Source organism: Pleurodeles waltl, chromosome 6 (assembly GCF_031143425.1).
Source record: "Pleurodeles waltl isolate 20211129_DDA chromosome 6, aPleWal1.hap1.20221129, whole genome shotgun sequence".
Classification (NCBI taxonomy): domain Eukaryota; kingdom Metazoa; phylum Chordata; class Amphibia; order Caudata; family Salamandridae; genus Pleurodeles; species Pleurodeles waltl.
In genome coordinates, this window is record NC_090445.1 from 657,691,489 (window position 1) to 657,710,079 (window position 18,591).

Below are 18,591 nucleotides of genomic sequence, written 5' to 3' on the forward strand. Positions count from 1 at the left end.
TTGACCAGACAATTAAGATTATATCACGATCAGTACAAAGTAAATGGACTTATTTTTAGTCAAAAGACAAAGGCTCTTTAAAGAAATATAAAGTCTTAACTGTCTGAACTACTTCAGGGTGGTTAATGGACATTGTAATCATATGGACACTATTAAATGAAAAACTACGACTCTGTAATATTTTACTTTTTGTTTAATATTTAATTTTATTTTTTCAATATTGGAAAGACTGGATGTTTACTATAATGAATTGCAACGCAGTTTGATAAACATCCAGTAATTTTGTATATGATGCAACATATGTTCATTTGTTCATTGGTAACTTGTATATAATACTGATTTGAAAAAAATAGTAAATCATCATGCAGCAAACATTTTGATTGCAATGTCCAATAATGACATGCATTATTGTTGCTCTAAATGTTTGCCTAAACAATCCCTTAGGGAACCTACTTTCTTATGTATATTTGAATGAGTCCAAATCCACAGTGTAATTAAGACTTTCATTTATAGACTCTGGTCAAAGTACTGAGCGGCCATTTATATTTACTTTAGTATTTGGTATCTATGTAGTAATGTCAAGTAGTTCTTGTTCCACAGAGGTTCTTACTGACTCCATCTCTTCTAGGACCGTTGGATGCAGCGTTCTTGCTCCACAACAGGTAGTATTTTCCAGTTTACCCCAGTGTACTGCTTGCTGCTTTTTACTTTAGTTTCCAGAATCATCACCATTACCCTACTAACTTGGCAGTGCTTATTGGAATGTAGTAGTGACTAGTAGGGGGTTGGAAGTGGGAAACCGGGTGGGTAGGTACCGTTTGCCAGGTTTCTCCTGGAATATTACAGAGCAGAGGAATCAAGGTGCCTCATGTGATAGGGCAAAGGATGCAGCTTCCATGTTAGAATACAGTTGCACCCATTTCATAATTTATTGAAAAAAGTCCCCAGGCCCACATTATTTCTCAGGAGGCCACTGTTGTTGGCCCTATCCACTGTCCCTTCCAGCTCTGGCAGCCACTAAGCATCACACAATACAAGTGTGATATTTTGTACTATTCAGTAACCTTTTAAGCTGAAATATGGCCTGAACAAGCTTTTTTGTTTTGTTTTTTTAACATATGTAAACCACGTTATTGAGGAACAGTGCTCAAACACAGACAGATAATGCCACCATATGTTAGACTGTGTTAAATAAGTGCCAGTGCCAAGCACTGGTAAACACAAGCTTGAACTAAGCACTGGTAGTACCATCATCTGATGAAAGGTGATCACCCCTCAATCTATAATTTACACAATGACATTCCAATTTCACATCCTTCCTGCCATCTCCAGCAAACTACAGTGAAGTTTAGATCTTTCCTAGTGATGGTTTACGGTGTACTTCTTGACCATTGTTCATACAGTGGGCTGTTTGTTTTACAAAGCTTGATTTGAGCCCTGTAGTCTTTCTGCAGTCTTACAGATACTCCATTTGATGCATTACTCTGTAGGAACGAGTGCTTTAACCTAGATTTAAAATTACTCATAATTGTTCATTTAAATAGTTGCAAACAGATACACACACTTTAATATATACACATTTCACATACATACAGTATAAAGAACATTTAGTGCTTGTACGTTGGTTTGCTTTGTCCCCACGTTGAAGACAACTCACTGGTGAACAGAGTGACAGCCATTATGTGTTGCCCCTTACTAATTCCCAGGCCTGGGGCTTTTTCAAGGCTTGAAGGTATGAAGATGTATAGTTATGTTAGTGATGTTTCATGCCCCGAGAGTATACAGCAGTCCTATTATACTACAAAGGACTTCTCACCTAGCAGTGGGATGTGGTCTTTAGAAAGCACTTTACATCTTCCCTAATCCACTGTTAGATTAATTGTTGTAAATGGTAATGCAAAAACGTCGTCACGTGGCGGAAAACCTATTCCCTTTTCAGCGCAGTCACTGCTGTTTTTTTCCAAGCCATTTGATGTGCTCTGGTTATGAGGTACGTTTCAGAAAATATATAATATCCGTAACTGGAGCAGTTGATTACTTCCGGTTGCTTCGAGTGACATGCCTGAGAATCTAGACAATAGATTAAAAAAACAGGAACACTAAGGAAAGTTGGCATTAGTATGCTAAAAAAGTTGTGGGCATCTATAATAAAACGTGTGTAGTTTTGGCACATTCACTTTTGATTCTCTTTAATATGAGCAGCAGTTCTTGATTGTGTTCTGAAATGCCTCAAATGGATTCACCTCCATCTTTTAGACGCTTCTGAAACCATAGACAGGGCTGACTGTAATACACAGAAGTTCCCTCCAGTAGAGTTGCAATCATAGCCCTTTTGTGTCCTTGCTAAGGTCTTTAAATATATATATAGGCTTATGTGAGCTGAAAGATCTCGTAGAGGGCACTGTGTTGTTCACACAATCCTGCCATTACCTTACAGCCATTCTCTCATGGTTCAGGCTCTGTCGCTTGCAGGACATTTTGTTTACTTACCTAGGGGCTTAGAGCCCGCCAATTGCTTACCATTGCTGGGCTTCATTATCCCTCTCATTTGCTATCTTCTCTTTGATTATTGTGTGTCTGCACTGCTTCCTTGCCTAATGTCTTTCCACTGCTCCCACATTCAAAACTACCTTTTTGTAGGTTGATGCCTACCAGGCAGCACAGCTGTCTGGTTTGGTAACATCATTTTGAAAGTTTCCCTGGGAATGCGCTCCTCCATTGGTTACCATTGGCTTTGTGGTTTGTAACCCTTCGTTGCCCAACCTCTCTTTATTGTTGTCTTCCACCAGTGCTCGATTTCTTGTTCTTGTCACATTTGCTGTGCTTTCAAATGTCAGGCTCTGTCTTGCAGAAAGTGTGTTCCCTTTTCTTTCTCTGACTTCAGAGTGAGAGGATGTTTTTGACAATCATGCTGGCTACTCGCGGTGTGCTTAGAAAGGCAGTACAATGTTATTTTTTTCAAGCATGCAACAAAATTAAAACATCTGTAAATTAACTGTGCAGATATTTAAGAATATATCAGAATTTGAAAAGCACAAATGAAGCACATTTTTGATAATTGTGTAGTATGGTGGAAACAAATAGTTTAATCTTAATCAAAACAAATCAATACGCAAGGTGATGCCATTTCCACACATTATCATTTGTGCGCTATATAGTTTTATTAGTAAAACTGTATGTGTGTGCAAATGTAATGGTCATTTCAGTTGAAAATGTCTTTAAAGCATTGTGCTGCCACACCATGCACACTCGACTCTTCGTCACTCTGCCCTACTCTACACCACTCTACGCCACTCCACTTTACACCACTGCACTCTACTCTGCTCTGCCACTGCATTCTAACCTCTCTGTGCTACTCTGCACCACTCTACTCTGTGCCACTGCAGTCTTCTATGCACCACTCTACTCTGTGCCACTGCAGTCTTCTATGCACCACTCTACTCTGTGCCACTGCAGTCTTCTATGCACCACTCTACTCTGTGCCACTGATGTCTACCATGCACCACTGCATTCTGTGATTGTGCATTGTACACCACTGAATTCTGTGCAGCTGTACTCTGCAACACTCTACGCCAATGCTCTCTATACCAGTCCGCTATCCGCTAGCCAGTCTACTCCACTGCACTCTACGTTGCTCTGAACAACTCTACTGTATGCTACTGTACTGTATTCTGTGCCACTCCACTCTGTGCTCTATGCCACTGCACTCTACACTACCGCGCTCTACTCTGCACCACTGTACTAGACACCACTGCACCCTAGTCCAGTGCAATCTGCGCCACTGCTCACCAAGGCACTCTGACACTCTATTCTGCAACACTGCTTTCTGCGCCACTCTACTCTGTGCCACTGCCCTCTGCAGCACTCCACTATATGCCATTGCACTCTGCAGCACTTCACTCGATGCCGCCAAACTCTGTTATGCAACTCTAATCTACGCCAATGCACTCTACACAGTCCAGTCTACTCCACTCTGTGCTACTCCACTCTCCTCTATGCCACTAACTTTCGCCATGCTGAACAGCAGTCATGCTTGTGTACAACATGGCTAGAACACACTGTGCTTAAAACCAGCTTTGAAGACTGGAGCTGGTCCTGCTGGTGGGTGTGCATTATACACTTTTGTCTCTCGATGTGCTTTTAAGACTCTAGCATATGTCAAATGGGCTGTCGATCAAGCAGGCTTCCTATGCCACTTCAAGAGTCCTTTTATATCATGTTTATTTGACTGGCAGAAGTATGAAATCCCAAATGCACTGCTTAAAAAACACAGTACATGCATCCTCTGCGTGTTTCAGGCTCCTCCCAGCTCTTCCTCTGTGTTTGATGGGTTCCATGTTCTTTAGAGGGACCTCATGATAAGCATCATTTGTAATGTTTCTAATGACTTTGAAGTGGCTGTGTAGCCCACTGCAGAAGCACTCATGAAGTATTAGCCCCTTTTAAAACACAATTATAATTGGAGGCACGCAGTACCTCGACCAGTTTAGCCCCTCTCAGATTTTATTCATCTGGTGCATGTTGGCACACCTTCAGCCCAATGAAATGTTACACTTTGACCTGCTGGCATTGTCAGTTTCTTTTTGTGTTGTAATTCTTTATTCAGAAAACCAATAAGACAGTACACATAGTCTTTCCACTAAGCAAATTGTACGAGTCTGGCGGTACAAAAACTGCAATTCAGAAATGCAAAAATACAGAAACAGTTGAGCATTCTGTCACGTGCAGATGAACACGAGGATCCATCATGTCCTGTAGCAGATCAGAATCTCGATGAAGCATCAGATGTGGTTGGCCAAAACGCAGTGTGTGACACCGCCTGTACTCTACCCCATGCCCAGTCTGAATTAGGTGCAGGGCCTCCAGGAATCCAGGTAAAGCGCTCTCAACTGACCCTCCTCAAAACCACCCAAGGCTCTGTTGTGCTTTGTCTAGGCCTAGATAGCATTAGCAGGGCCAGGACATGCTAGGAAGTAGGTATAGCTTGGATTGGTGTTCTGGCCCTCCAAGGGCTTTGGAGCCTTCAAATGCAGAGAGGGATAATACCGGGGGAGCCGTATATGTATATGTCGTATGGATGTTGGTGCAATACCATGGACCCTCGCGGATAGAGGTTGTGAGCCAGTGGCGGGTAGGAAGAGCCAGTACAGTAGAAGGGAGGGTATAATGAACAAACCGGAGGAAGAAGGAGGGGAAGAGGAGGGAAGAAGAAGAAGATGATGAAGATGAAGAGTCGGCAGAGTACGTGCAGGGGAGGGAAGAAGGGGGTGCAAGGGAGAGAACCAGGTTGTCTGGATGAGTTGGGATTGGAGGGAGAAAGAAGGGAAGTACTAAGCAAAGGATAGAGGCCGGGGTGGTCATATAATGTGCCACAGGTATGTACCAAGGATAATATGGGATGCAGTGATGGTAAGGGAGGACGGGAAGAGAGGGGTGGGGGAGAAGCTAAGAACGAGGGGGGTTAGCAAGAAGCAAGGGTACTCATCTAGACTCTGTCTAAAGTTAAGAAAAGGGAGGAAAGTGGAGGTGAAAGTGAAAGTGACCGAGGGGGGAATAACTGGCGTTTGACGGGGAAGGGGTAAACGAGAGGGGGAAGGTTGAGAAGCATTTTTGATGTAAGTGAGAGAATGGGGGCAAAAAAAGGGGGGGACATTGTCAGTTTCCATCACTTGCAACTGTGTTATTCTGTAAGCTCCCGCATGTGGGATGAGTAAAATAAACACAAATTTGCATGTAAGCTCTTTTCGGGTAGTGAATTCCAGAAAGCGGAGCAGGGCACTTGGCAGCTGCACGTCACGCCACAAAAAAAGTAAACTAAAATAAATATATAAATGAACACGAATAATTGGGGGAGCAATGAAGGAGCAGGTGGAGGTGTAAGCAACAGGGAGCAGACAGACGAGTGAGTAGGTCCATGAAAGCACTTTTTGGAATGTGAAGCAGTCCATCTGCAAGTGGTAGGTTCCCGGCACTCCAATAAAAGAAAAAGTAGATTAAAATATTTATTTTCAGAACCAGGAGGCATAGGACAACAGTGAAGGTGCAACTGAAAGGGTAGGCAACTGAAAGATCATGTGAAGTGGAAGCAACTGAAGGGACTGTGGAACGAGGGTGGTATTTGAGGGGGCTAAGCAGTGCACGGCAGAGAGCAAAAAACACCCATGCTCATGGCGTGCTCAATTGAAAAGAAAAGGTAGCCCCCTAAATATGAGCAGTGGAAGGATACAAGTCAGTCAAAGGGAGGTTTGTCCCTACAAGAATAGGGACAAACACAAGAGGAATCCAAACAAACTATTGAATAGGAAGCAACCAAATGAGTTACAAGCCAAGCAGTGATAAGTAGGGGACATGCTCTAAGCCCACTGTATGGTTTGGGATGGTCCACAAGAGGTCTTTTGCAAACAGACCAATAAAAGCTGTTTAGAAAAGGTCTTTCCTTTGGATGGAAGGTTTAAAACCTGAAACTGCCTTTTGCTTTTCGTATTACAGGTGAAGTTGGAGATCTGACCAGCAGCTCGGGAGAATGTGCAATGATGGTGAAGGCCACTAATTGTGATTAAAACTAACCCTGTTGACCAGCCTACATTGCTGGGGCTAACTTACATGTGGATGACCCCAACACCAGTACCACACCTTAAATGTACCCAGACACTTGAAAGCATATTACAAATACTGCCAGGGGAAGTGAGGGTACCCCGAAATGACAAACCACACAGATTTACAAGAGACGGGCAGTAGTCTCACTAGGGTTCAGGTTCACTACTATAACCAGCTGCCACCAGCCTGTAGTAGTGTCAAGGGGGTGGTCTCCACCCATGGTACGAGGAGTAACATTTTCAATGGACCCTTGAACCCTACTACCTCGTAACAGTCCAGCATTTCATTAGTTAGCAGTAGGCCATGTCATCTATACCACTGATCAAAATGTTTGTGACCTGGCTGTTCAGCACCAGCAAACATACCAGGCCTGCTAAAATGATAAATGAGGAGCAGATTATCACATGGCTCTGATAGTAATTTCTTGTAAGTGCATCCAGCATAGCGAACATGTTTTGTCACCTCAGTAGGAGCTTGTTTTTCCTTATAGCAATATGTGGTTAGATCTGTTTTACTTTGAAAAGCTGCATGTACGTTTTAATAAATATGTTCTCTGCCTGAGCCTCCTCTCTCTACTTCTTCTTTGTTTGTTTTCACGTTCTTCTTTCTACCTCTGTTTGGTCTTGCCCATTCCCTTTCTCAGCCTCTACCACGCTGTTATGCCTCATTCTCTTGCGCATTGTCACCTTACATTAACACACACATTTATGCAGTGACGTTGCATGCCAATACACTTCCCCGCACCTCCCCAACACACACGGAAACACATTGAGCAAATGTTTCACTGTTTAAAAAAATATATATATATATTTCTTTCTTGCATTTATGTTTTAACATGACATATTGCAGAGTAATAGTACATGCGACCTACATGTTTGCAATCAATGTCAATTCACAACAACAAACATACGGGAGGAAAGACGCTTGCAAAACAGATCCAAGTACTTACATTGTAGAGTTAGTAAAATTGTGATACAAGTCACATGGGCTCAATAAACTGTCCCTACACATCTATTCATTGCAGCCCGTAACTGGCTCAGAAGCCCGAAATCCGAAGGGAGTGCCTGTCTGCTCTAGTCATGTGTACAGTAATGCAACATGCTGAATTAGGTACAGTATGTTTCAAATCTCTATCACTTACAACAGGGGAATCAAAGTGGAGTAGGCGCAGATGTCGGCTGCATGCCACGTGCAGAGGTCCGTTAATATTAGCTCCCATTGTGCTGCGAGAGGATACTTGCACAGTCCCAATACATCCTCGCACTGGAGATCTGTGCACTCTGCTTTTGCCCAGACAGACAATGAACGTACCCTTGCTTCTTATGTTGGGGGCTTGGAAGACCGTCATTTATGGGTTATAAGGCGTTTGGCCACTAAGAACCCCAGGTCCAAAAAGCGGGATGTAGCCTTCAACATTTTACCCCTAGGAAACAGTCCCAGAATACATGTCTCCCATGTCAGTAGTAAGGGCTGGTCTACACAGTGCATTAAGCGTGTAAGGATTGAAGTCCAGAAGTGTCCACTGACAGTGCTGACAAGCGGCATCTGCACGGTTAAAATATCTGTTGATTTTGTCAGTGGTTAAGGTAGGCTCTTTGAGTAACAGTAATGAATGAGTCAAAAATGCATATTGCGAGGGGCATATATGGGTGTTTCCAGTAGTGTCGCCCACTCCCTGTCTGTGAAAGGTTCCCCCCCCCGGTCTCCCTCCCATCTCCCTCTGAGGGCTACAAGTGGGCCAGACGTATGGAGACACACAGTCTGCTATCCAGTGTATTAAATGCCTCCCTTCCCCCAAATACATGTATATATTGTAGCGTGTAGTGCACATGGGCTTCCTCCGTGAGGTCACCCTGTGTATGTTGTAAGGCATGTCTGAGGGAGTTGTATAACATAAAGGTACCTAGACGCAGTCCAGTGGCCTCTATCAGTGTACCATGAGTATTGAGAGTGCCACCCGTGTAAAGGTCCCCTAAGGTATATATTTCCACTGCATGCCAAACTGCCAGTTCTGCAGCTGACGTGCTGCATGCGCCACGTGGTGTCCCCTTGCACAATTGTACCTTGGGTATTTGTTTTTTGTATCTATATTCTACCTTTTATGTTTGTTTGTTGGAACTTTGAACTGCTGCTGCCTGCCCTCTACCAGTTATAATATGTTGGGAACTTTTTCTGCTCTTGCTCATTCAGTATATGAGTTTTATATAACTGAAACTTCTCCAAATATTTTTTCAGACAAGAGCCAACAGTTGGCATTGCCAGAGCTTGTTACATGTTGAATGGAGAGCGTACATGTGCTCTCATATTAGTGTCATCTGTGATATTTCTTCACATCCTTCACTCATTAAACAATCACGTGTTACTTGTGAGTCAGTTCGTTTACCCTACGCGTCGTTTCTTGCACTTAAAGGATCCAAACGTGCTCACAAGGAGTCTCCACACAACTGCTCCCATTGTCTTTGGTTTGATCCATTCCTGTTGCAGCACTAGCCCAGCCACACAAGTGGGGTAGTGTTTTTATTGGCACAGGTGGAGCAATGCTAAGTGTTAGGAATTTTGGGGCTCTCCCCATATTCCAGAACTTTACATCACAGAAATGTGAGGGAAATGTGTTTTCTTAGTCAAAGTTTGAGGTTTTCATGGGATTCTGGGTAAAAAAAAGAAAAGAAAATGTGGTCACTCACGTCACACCACCCTGGATACCCCTAGGTGTCTAGTCTTAAAAAATGTACAGGTTGGCTCAGTTTTCCTAAGCGCCAGCTGAGCTAGGGTCCAAAACCTAGAACCACCCACATTGGAAAAAGCGTCATTACATCTTAAAGCACCTTTAACTTATATGTATGGTTTGGTACTCTTTAGTGTACTGCAGAAAGAACAACTCCGTGCAGCTCACACAGTTACAGATGGCGATAAAATCTAAAACATACAAGACATTGCAGACTCGGAAATTACAGGTTGAGGCTGTGTGAGACGAGGACACGAGCACAAGAACGGTAAAGAGATCAACTTGTGAGGATCAAGGAAATCAAAAATCTTCAGCAGTGTCAAAACAGCGGGACAGGTTAGTAAGTAGAGGAGTCAAGAAAAGATGGATTTTTAAAAACGTTCAGAAATCTGGCAGATTATATGTGATTATTATATCTTTCTGTTTGAGGCTGCAGATATATATATATATATATATATATATATATATATATATATATATATATATTTTTTTTGTAAACATAATTTTATTGCAGTTTCAGATATCAAATATCATATTATGGTAGTTCGATACAACTTACATCAGCCAGCCTGGTGGCAGTACAGTTATTCAGCTCAAACTGTACAAGTCTGATCCCCTGCAAACCGGGGGCCCTATGACGTAACCAGCTTCCCCCAACCCTCCCAAAGATGTCCGCAAGTAGATGAGGGCACGCTCAGGTTCCTACTTTCTGTTATTCGGTCTATCGGTCATGAGGCCAGGTGAGTCAGAAACTCTTCTTCCAGGGCCTCTGTTATCATCTCCCATCCCTGAGCTATTTCTGGTGGTCGCATCCCTTTTTTGACCCCTCTGAGGAGAACATCCCCCTCGCTCCTAGCCCATTTTTTCAGTACCCTCTTCCATTGTGAAACTCTTGGTCCCGACTGACTTTTCCAGGTCATTGCTATTTCCCTCTTAGCCAGCACAAATGCCAAGTCCTGAAATTTGCTTGTAACTTTCGTCTTGGGCGTGTGTGAATACCACCCGAGTAGGCAATGGCCCATTGTACATGGGATCTCCTCTCTGTCTCTCTTGCCACAGACTGGGTCACTGCCTCCCAGAATGTCCCTAAACTTGGGAAGTCCCAGAACATGTGTCTAAATTCAGCTCCCCACAACCGACACCTAGGGCAGTTTGCTCAGTCCATCCCGAAGTACCTGTTAATCCGCCCAGGGAGCAAGTAAGCCTGATGGAGCACGTAATAGTTAATGAGCTTGAATCTAGCATTTCTAGTCATCTTGGGGAAGCCCTCCAGTATTCGTTCCCATGCGTTGTCAGGAATATCTGTGCCCAGATCTCTCTCCCATTTGAGTCTGAGTTGGGTCAATGGTAGGGTCTTATCTGCTCGTATCTTGCCATATAAATTAGACACTGCTTTAAGCTTTCCAGTGGATGTTGCCAGGCAGGTGCACGTCGTCTGCGCCGGGGGCTCTCTCAATCCCTCCCGCCAGTGCCGCCAAATGCCGGCAGTTAGTGAGCCGTAGAGTAGGAAATGACCCCTCGGTAAATCAAACTCCTCCTTAAGGGCTTCAAATGTTATCAACGTTCCCTCGGCAAACAGTGCTCCCACTGTCTGGATCCCTGCCGCCACCCAGATCTGGAGACCATCCCACCCACTCCGATGGGGCAAAGCTAGCAAGGACAACCGAGGCAGCTCCGGGGAGCAGGGGGGGACTGTATCTTAATTTTACGTAGACAACTTGTCCAGCATTGAATCAGAACTTTAAATTCAGGAGAGTCTCTCGTATTGTTACTTCGGATCCCCAACAACACCTCCCTCAGCCTTGCCCTCAGAGGTGTGAATGGTCTCACTATTACCTCTGGGTCTGTTCTACTTGCTATCCACTGTGTAAGCCATTGGAGCTGTGCTGCCAAGTAATATGCTTCAAAGTCTGGGACTGCCAGCCCACTGTCCATAGACTGTCTCTTAGTTTGGCGAGTGCCACTCTTCTCTGGCCATTGCCCCATAGAAATGCCGCCACCATTGCCTCCAAGTCTCTGAAGGTCGCCCTGGGGATCCACACCGGTAAGACTGTGAAGTGATACAGTAGCCTAGGCAAGACTATCATTTTTCGAAGCGCAACCCTACATGCTACAGACAATGGCAATGTTTGCCAAAAAGCCATATTCTCCCTGATGGACTGCAGCTCTCTCCCTACATTTCCTTCCAGGGTATCCTGCGGGTCATGGTACACCTTAACTCCTAAATAAGAGAGGCATTGCGGTTCCCACTGGACCATACCCAGCTCATCAGTGTGTGCGGTCACAGACCTCAACGGGAACAACCTGGTTTTGTCCCAGTTTAGTCCAAGTCCCGAATGTTCCCTGAATTGAAAAAACATTAACTGTGCTTGAGGCAGGTCTCTCTGTATAGCTAGCCCCCCCCCCCCCAAAAAAATCAACAGGTTGTCGGCGTATAAGGCAATTTGGTGTTGCCCCCCTCCCACTCTTACACCTTGGCCTCCTCCCCCAGCTCACGCCGCGGGTGCTAGCTGTTCCTTCGCCAAAGCAAAGAGTAACGGAGACAAAGGACAGCCCTGTCGGGTACCTCTTTCCACAGCATAGCTCTCTGAAATTATCCGTCCAATGCGCACCCTGGCTGTAGGTTTGGTGTATAGTAACCGCACCCACGCAATATATCCAGGACCCAGGCCCAGTCTGGCCATCACAGCATATAGGAACTCCCATTCTAGGCTGTCAAAAGCCTTCTCAATGTCCACAGCGAGCACCCCGGCCACCTTATCATCCTGAGCAGGGTCCCTCAGTATCGCCAACAGCCGACATATATTATGCGCTGTATTTCGCCCTGGGACAAAGCCTGCCTGATCCGGGTGGATCAATTGTGTCATATGTGGGAGGAGCCTAGTTGCCAAAATTTTACTGAGTATCTTGTAGTCCAAATTTAACATAGATAAAGGTCTGTTAGTGCTGCACTCCGTAGAGTCCTTACCAGGCTTTAGCAGCGGTACCACTATTGCCTCCCGAGCTGTTGCTGGTAAAATTCCCCGCTCCTTTGCGGCCTTATAGAGGATCTCAAGGCTAGGGGCCAGCAGGTCTGCGTATGTGGCATGAAACTCCACCGGGAAGCCATCCGTCCCCGGTGTCTTCCTACAAGCTAAGTCCTTCATGGCCCCCTTGATTTCCTGCTGGGTAATAGCCTCCCCCAACTGCCCTGCTATGTCTGTTAGCTGTGTGAACTGCGTCTGGGCTAAGTAGGCCTCTATGAGCTCCCTTTCGCATTGAAGGGTACTTTTGTATAGTTGCTCATAGTCGGTGAGGAAATGCGCGTTTATTTGTTCCTGACCATAAATGCTATTTTCCCCCCCCCCCCTATCTGTTTTCATTTCTAATGTAGTTGAGCCTCTCTGAGACTGCAACACCACCCATGCCTACATCCGGCCTTCCTCGTCTCTCTCCCCATGGGCTCTAGCAATATAATTCCTATAATCAAAGCATCATAGGCGTTCCACAAACTCCCCCACTGTTTCTTTGAGCTCTAGTAAGGTCTGTTGTAAATTTGGATCCTCCTGTCTACTCTTTTCCGCTTCTCTCAATTTACGCTCTGCCTCTACAGTATCTCTCAGTAGTGTTCTTCGTACCCCCACCTCTCCAGCTATGCACCTCCCTCGCATCACTACTTTGAAAGCATCCCATTTTATCAATGGATTGCTGGCTGTGTCCTCGTTATCTGAAAAACAAATTGTGTAATGTGCTGTTTCTTCTTTCCTTGATATACTACATCCTCCAATGATTCTGGTTTCAGTTTCCATGTGGGGATGCGGGGGAGAGTCCGGCCCCACCTCAGCGACCACAAGAGTGGATTATGATCTGAGATAGTGCGAGCCAAGTATTCAATATTATGTATATGTGAGAATACATCTGGTGTGCACAAGAATGCATCTAGCCTGACATGTAAATGATGTAAATAAGAGAAATACGAGTAGTCCCTGTCGTCTGGGTGTAACTTCCGCCATGCGTCCACTAGGCCCCAGTATGACTGCCATGATGTAAACTGTCGTGCCACCCTGGATAGCAGAGAATCGCACAAAGGAGGGTGTGATCTGTCCTTGACAGGGTTTGCCCCACAGTAAAAGTCTTTCTCCCCCCCCCCCCCCCACCCCCCCCAAGACCAATGGATGTTGTAGGTATGTGGCCAAAAGACCCAATAGGCGTGTAAAGAACGCGCCCTGTTCCGAGTTAGGTGCATAAACATTAATCATAGCTAACTCCCTACCCTCCAGTCTCCCTTGAATATCTACAAAGTGCCCCTCAGGATCAATTAGACTATCTAGTAACTGAAATGGGACCCCAGCCCGTATCCATATCAAGGTTCCTCTAGCGAAAGCAGAATATGTAGTATAGTATACTTGGCCCCTCCACCGTTTCTGTAGTGCTTTCCCCTCTGCATGTGTTAAGTGCGTTTCCTGGAGCATTGCTACCTGAATCCCTCACCTCTAAGTATGAAAAAACCTTATACCTCTTGACCATTGTGTGCATGCCCCGGACATTCCACGAAAGGAATTAATACGAATCTAATGTAGCCATAACCATGTAGCATCTGTAGATGTTCCTGCACCCCACTCAGTGCCACAATCAGCAAAAGCCACAGGGATGTGGAATTCCTATCGCCCGACGCCCGGGACATCTTGTTTGGGGTCAAGGGCAACAAGTTTTTATGTTTACTTTGTCCTTGGGACAAGTAGGCCCAACCCTCTGCAGCACAAACCCTTTGGCTGCCTGTTTACAGAGAGTGGAACTCTCTGCAGTTGAGGTAATGTGTTTCCAAAAGATAATGCTGTTCGAACTTGTATTTATGGTTCATTATTTGAAAGCCTTCATTATTAGGGTGAGTGCTGTAAATAAATGTTTTAAGGTCACACTTCACTACTGACGTTGGTTCCAGTACAAAAAAAAAAAAACGTGTATACACATGTTTGAAAAGTTTAGGCTATGAGGCTAAGTATAATGCTCCCAGAATGCTCTCTGATTAGATGCAAATGAAGTGTCATTTAGTAAAATGTGTTGATGCATGCTAGTATTTCCCAAAAATATTTCTAATGGAAAATCAGTGTAACCATTTTCAACACGAATATGGGAAGCATGAAAATAAACAAACACTGACAAAGCCAACTGGTCTGACATATTTTTATAAGTCTTTTAGTTTCATCAATGCGTGTCTTGTTTTGACATGGCCTTTGTATCACTTTATTGTTGTGGGAGCTACCAGGACCTCAACATTGTAACAAACACTGGCAAAAAACCCCCAAAAAGTTTTTGAACTCTAAAAGCACACGTTGCCACCAGTGGCATAACAAAGCCCCCGCAGCCGCCCTCCAGGGGGCCCCTTCAGCACAGCACCTGCCCTGAGTGAGTCTGGAGAGGGGGCTCCTCCATGTTCTTTGCAAAGGGGGACGCTCCAGTTTCGTTACGTCACTGATTGCCACTGTAGTTCCTGACACTGAACAAAACTACTTTGTGTGCCAATATGCTCCTTGTGGAAAAGCAGAATGTGATCACTCACATTAAAGCCAGCCGAAAGAGAGAGAAATAGAAGATTAATAAAAACAAAATGTCTTTGTTAACACCAGACCTAATTAGGGACCAAGACCCACATCTAGGTAGCTTTTTGCATGTCGCAAACAGCGACTTTCGCTGTTTGCGATGTGCAAAAAGCACATTGCGATGCACAAACCCAGTTTTGCGATTCAGTAACCTGGTTACCGAATCACAAAACGGGTTTGCGACTCGCAATTAGGAAGGGGTGTTCCCTTCCTAATTGCGACTCGCAGTGCAATGTAGGATTGTTTTGTGACCGCGAACGCGGGCGCAAACCAATCGCAGTTTGCACCCATTTCAAATGGGTGCTAACACTTTCGCAAAAGGGAAGGGGTCCCTATGGGACCCCTTCCCCATTGTGGATGTCACTGTAAACATTTTTTCAGAGCAGGCAGTGGTCCTGTGGACCACTGCCTGCTCTGAAAAAATTAAACGAAAACGTTTCATTTTTCGTTTTTTGTAATGCATCTCGTTTTCCTTTAAGGAAGCAGTCACAGACATGGTGGTCTGCTGTCTCCAGCAGGCCACCATCCCTGTGAGGGCCGCTATTCGCAAGGGGGTCGCAAATTGCGACCCACCTCATGATTATTCACTAGGTGGGCATTTGCGAAGCCCTTGTGAATCACAGATGGTGTCAGGGACACCATCCTACATTCGGATTTGTGACTCGCAAATTGCTAGTCGATCTGACTCGCAATTTGCGGGTCGCAAATCTGAACCTACCTACATGTGGCCCCAAATTCTTAAAGAAAGTCACAAAAGTGCACCCATGGTATATGTCATACCCCTATAAAATATTTGTGAACTGTATTTTAGCACGGGTAAATACGCATGTGTAGATTTGCTCATGTGAAAATCTATTGAGCATTTGCAAGTTCATTTTCCCTCCGGCCACTTTCTTCCCAACCCTGGAAGAAGTTCTAATTCTGCCATTGTCAGGAGTAAATGTCCAACCTTTCTTATTATGGGAAAATATTAGGGAGAAGCTGGTGAAAATCTTTAAAACATGCAGGTTAGTAGGTTTGCAGACTCAAAGGCATTCCAGCCCTGGAACTATTGTTTACTGCTTCCTCCAGCCCCAGTATGCAGATCTGCAGAAAGGTGGCAAAATAAGGAAATTGCTACAGTAGGGATTGAAACTGCAAGTATTCAAGCCCTACTATGGTAGTAGCCCTGGCATAATCAGAGAGGCTATTATCAGAGCTCTTACATAATGAGATTGCTGCCATCATTTTTCGCCACACTACATGGCACCAAAGGGACAAGTAGATCTTTTTACAGGACAAGTAGATTTGAGAAGCAACCTGTCCCTTGGACAAGTAGATATTTTAATAAATTCCACACCCCTGCAGCCATATCCACCCGCACCGTTTCCCCAGTTCCATTGTTACCACTCTCTGTGACTTGCTTCGCCCAATAGTCCTAACCCAACAATAAACTCCCCATCTCCAGGACAAAAGCTTGAACTACTCTCATCTAAATTAAAACAGTTACTTCAGATTGTCTATCGAATCTGTGGCGGTCCTCAAGTTCTTTAGAGAGGAATATACCACTTTGCCTGTCCCCCACCTGCCCCCCTGCGTCTGCAGATCCTCTGGGTTTTTTTCACAGGTCCAGACCTCCTCCTGAAAATTCAGCCTTTTACAGCCCTGTTATCAGCCTCTGTGGGGGTGAGGATTCTTGACAGCCATACAATGACCGTGCCGGGTCTTCCAAAGAAGTCCAGGGCCAAGCAGGTCAAATGATGCAGTCCGTTCCAGGAGTCACCTCCGGACCCGACTCATTCGATGCTCGCGACCCATCTGAATCCAAATCCGATCCTGAATGTTCCAATTCCTCATCCGCCCTCGGGTGAGAGCCAAGGTCCGATCTGCTTAGCGATGCCACTGCTTCCATTGCTTTCTGACGTTCTTTTTGCATCTCTTTACTGGAGGGACTCCCCTATTTGTAATTCCTTCTATGCCTGGTACCTCTTTGGGGGTCGCGCATGCGGGGTCTCAGCCAGGCTGCCCTTTTCTGCTAGTGGAGCTTGAGAGTCAATCCACTGCCATACTTCGTCCGCTGTGGTAAAGAACTGTGCGCCCCCCTTGGCCACCATTCTAAGTCTGGCAGGGAACATCATCCCGTATTGAATCCCCAATTGGCGCAATTTCTGTTTAGTGTCTCAAAAAGTGGCCCTCTGCTTCTGTACCTCCCGCGAAAAGTCAGGGAAGATACAGATCACATGATTGTCTATCACGTGGTCCCCATTCTTCCTGCTTTGATTCAGAAAATAGTCTGTATCCCTGTAATGCAGCAACTCAGCTACAACCTGCGGAGGAGGGCGCGCCAGGACCCTGTGCGCCCTCTCAAGCACAAAAAAGGTGGATAGTCCGTCTTCTGCCACTTCCTCTTTAAGCCAGCGTTATAGAAAGTCCACCATGTTATTCTTTTCAATGCATTCTGGTAAACCACCACCCGGATATTATTTCGTCGGGAACGATTTTCAGCGTCCTCTGTGCGTAGTTCTAAGTCACGGATTTGCTTTTCCATCGTTTTGGGTGATCTTGGATGTGTCCTTAATCTCAGGTAGGAATTCCTTGACTTGTTTTTCTGTGGTGTATACTTTTTCAGCCAGGCGACAGTGATCGTCTCGGAGTATGGTTAAATCGGTGGCCAGAGCATCAAGTTTTCCCTCCAGGGCTTCACGAGATACTGTTATGGCTTGAAGTACGCCCTGAAGAGTGGGGTCTCCAGTCTTCTCTACAGGATGGGTACTCTTGGTTCCCCCCAAGTCTGCCATTGTTTCCGCGGTAGTTCCTTCCTTCTGCTTTATATCCTTCCTGCGGCCAACCTCTCCCATTTCTGGGTCTTACGAGACTAGAGGGCGGTTACTGCAGGCCCTCTCCTCTCTAGTTGCTCTCCTAGCCCTCCTCCTCCTGCTCACCAAAGATAGTGGGTCACCTCACCTCCAATCACGTGGCCTATTGAATCGGCCACCTGGGTTTAGTGGGGGCTGGTTAGCCTTGTACCAACCAAAGCCTCTCCAAGTCCGTGCCCCAGCCGGTCCGCATTATCGCTGGAAGTCCTTGTCGCTTGTTTCAGGGTGCAGTCTGTATTTGGAAGCCCCCCTGTTATGGGGTTACCTCCTATCCTATTCTCAGCAGTAGCGCAATTGGCTCTGTGTGGTTAATGTGTTACTGCCTGATCGCCGTCCTCTTCAGGGAGGCCCCGCTTTGCAACGGTCTGGTCTTGGGGGTCCCCTCCTCTTTCCGCCCTCTTCAATGCCCAATTTTGTCTTGTCGGGGCCCCTCCTGTTCCCCAGGGTTCGGGCCTCGCTGCGCGTACCTGTTTTCCTTTTCCCCTGGATCCCGTGCTCCACAGGGCCCCTCGCCCAACCGGACCGGCCACCGTTCTCCGGCTCACCCCTCTTGTTCTCCGTGGTAGTCCGCGGGGAGCGGGGCCGCCTCAAGCCGCTCCCACTGCCGCCGGGACCTCCAGCTCTGCTCTCCAGGAGGAGGCCGCCATTTTGCGCTCCGCCATTCTGCCCTAGCCTCCCGACTCAAGGGCACTTGATGTCTTTTTCCCTGCAACTGGTACAGGGCCCCCCTGCACCTCTGGCTATGTGCAGGGGGAGATGGGGGGGTGGATCCCGTCTGAGAGTCGGGATGTACCGGGGTGGGGGATTACTGGCGGGAGCCTCACAAGGAGACTTC

General features: G+C 45.9%; 1 protein-coding gene across 4 annotated transcripts in view; it reads left to right on the plus strand.

Annotated features, from left to right (window-relative positions):
• The window catches only part of ADIPOR1 (adiponectin receptor 1), a 156,706-nt gene that overhangs the window by 37,615 nt on the left and 100,500 nt on the right, over window positions 1-18,591 (plus strand). Inside the window, exon 2 of one of the 4 annotated variants that reach the window (XM_069239018.1) lies at window positions 629-662. The exons of 2 other annotated variants lie outside the window; for them this stretch is intronic. The gene's annotated coding sequence lies outside the window, so the exon portion shown is untranslated. Of the gene's footprint in view, window positions 1-628; window positions 663-9,456; window positions 9,659-18,591 lie in introns of all 4 variants that reach the window. One more of the 4 variants, XM_069239017.1, reaches the window with a different exon arrangement.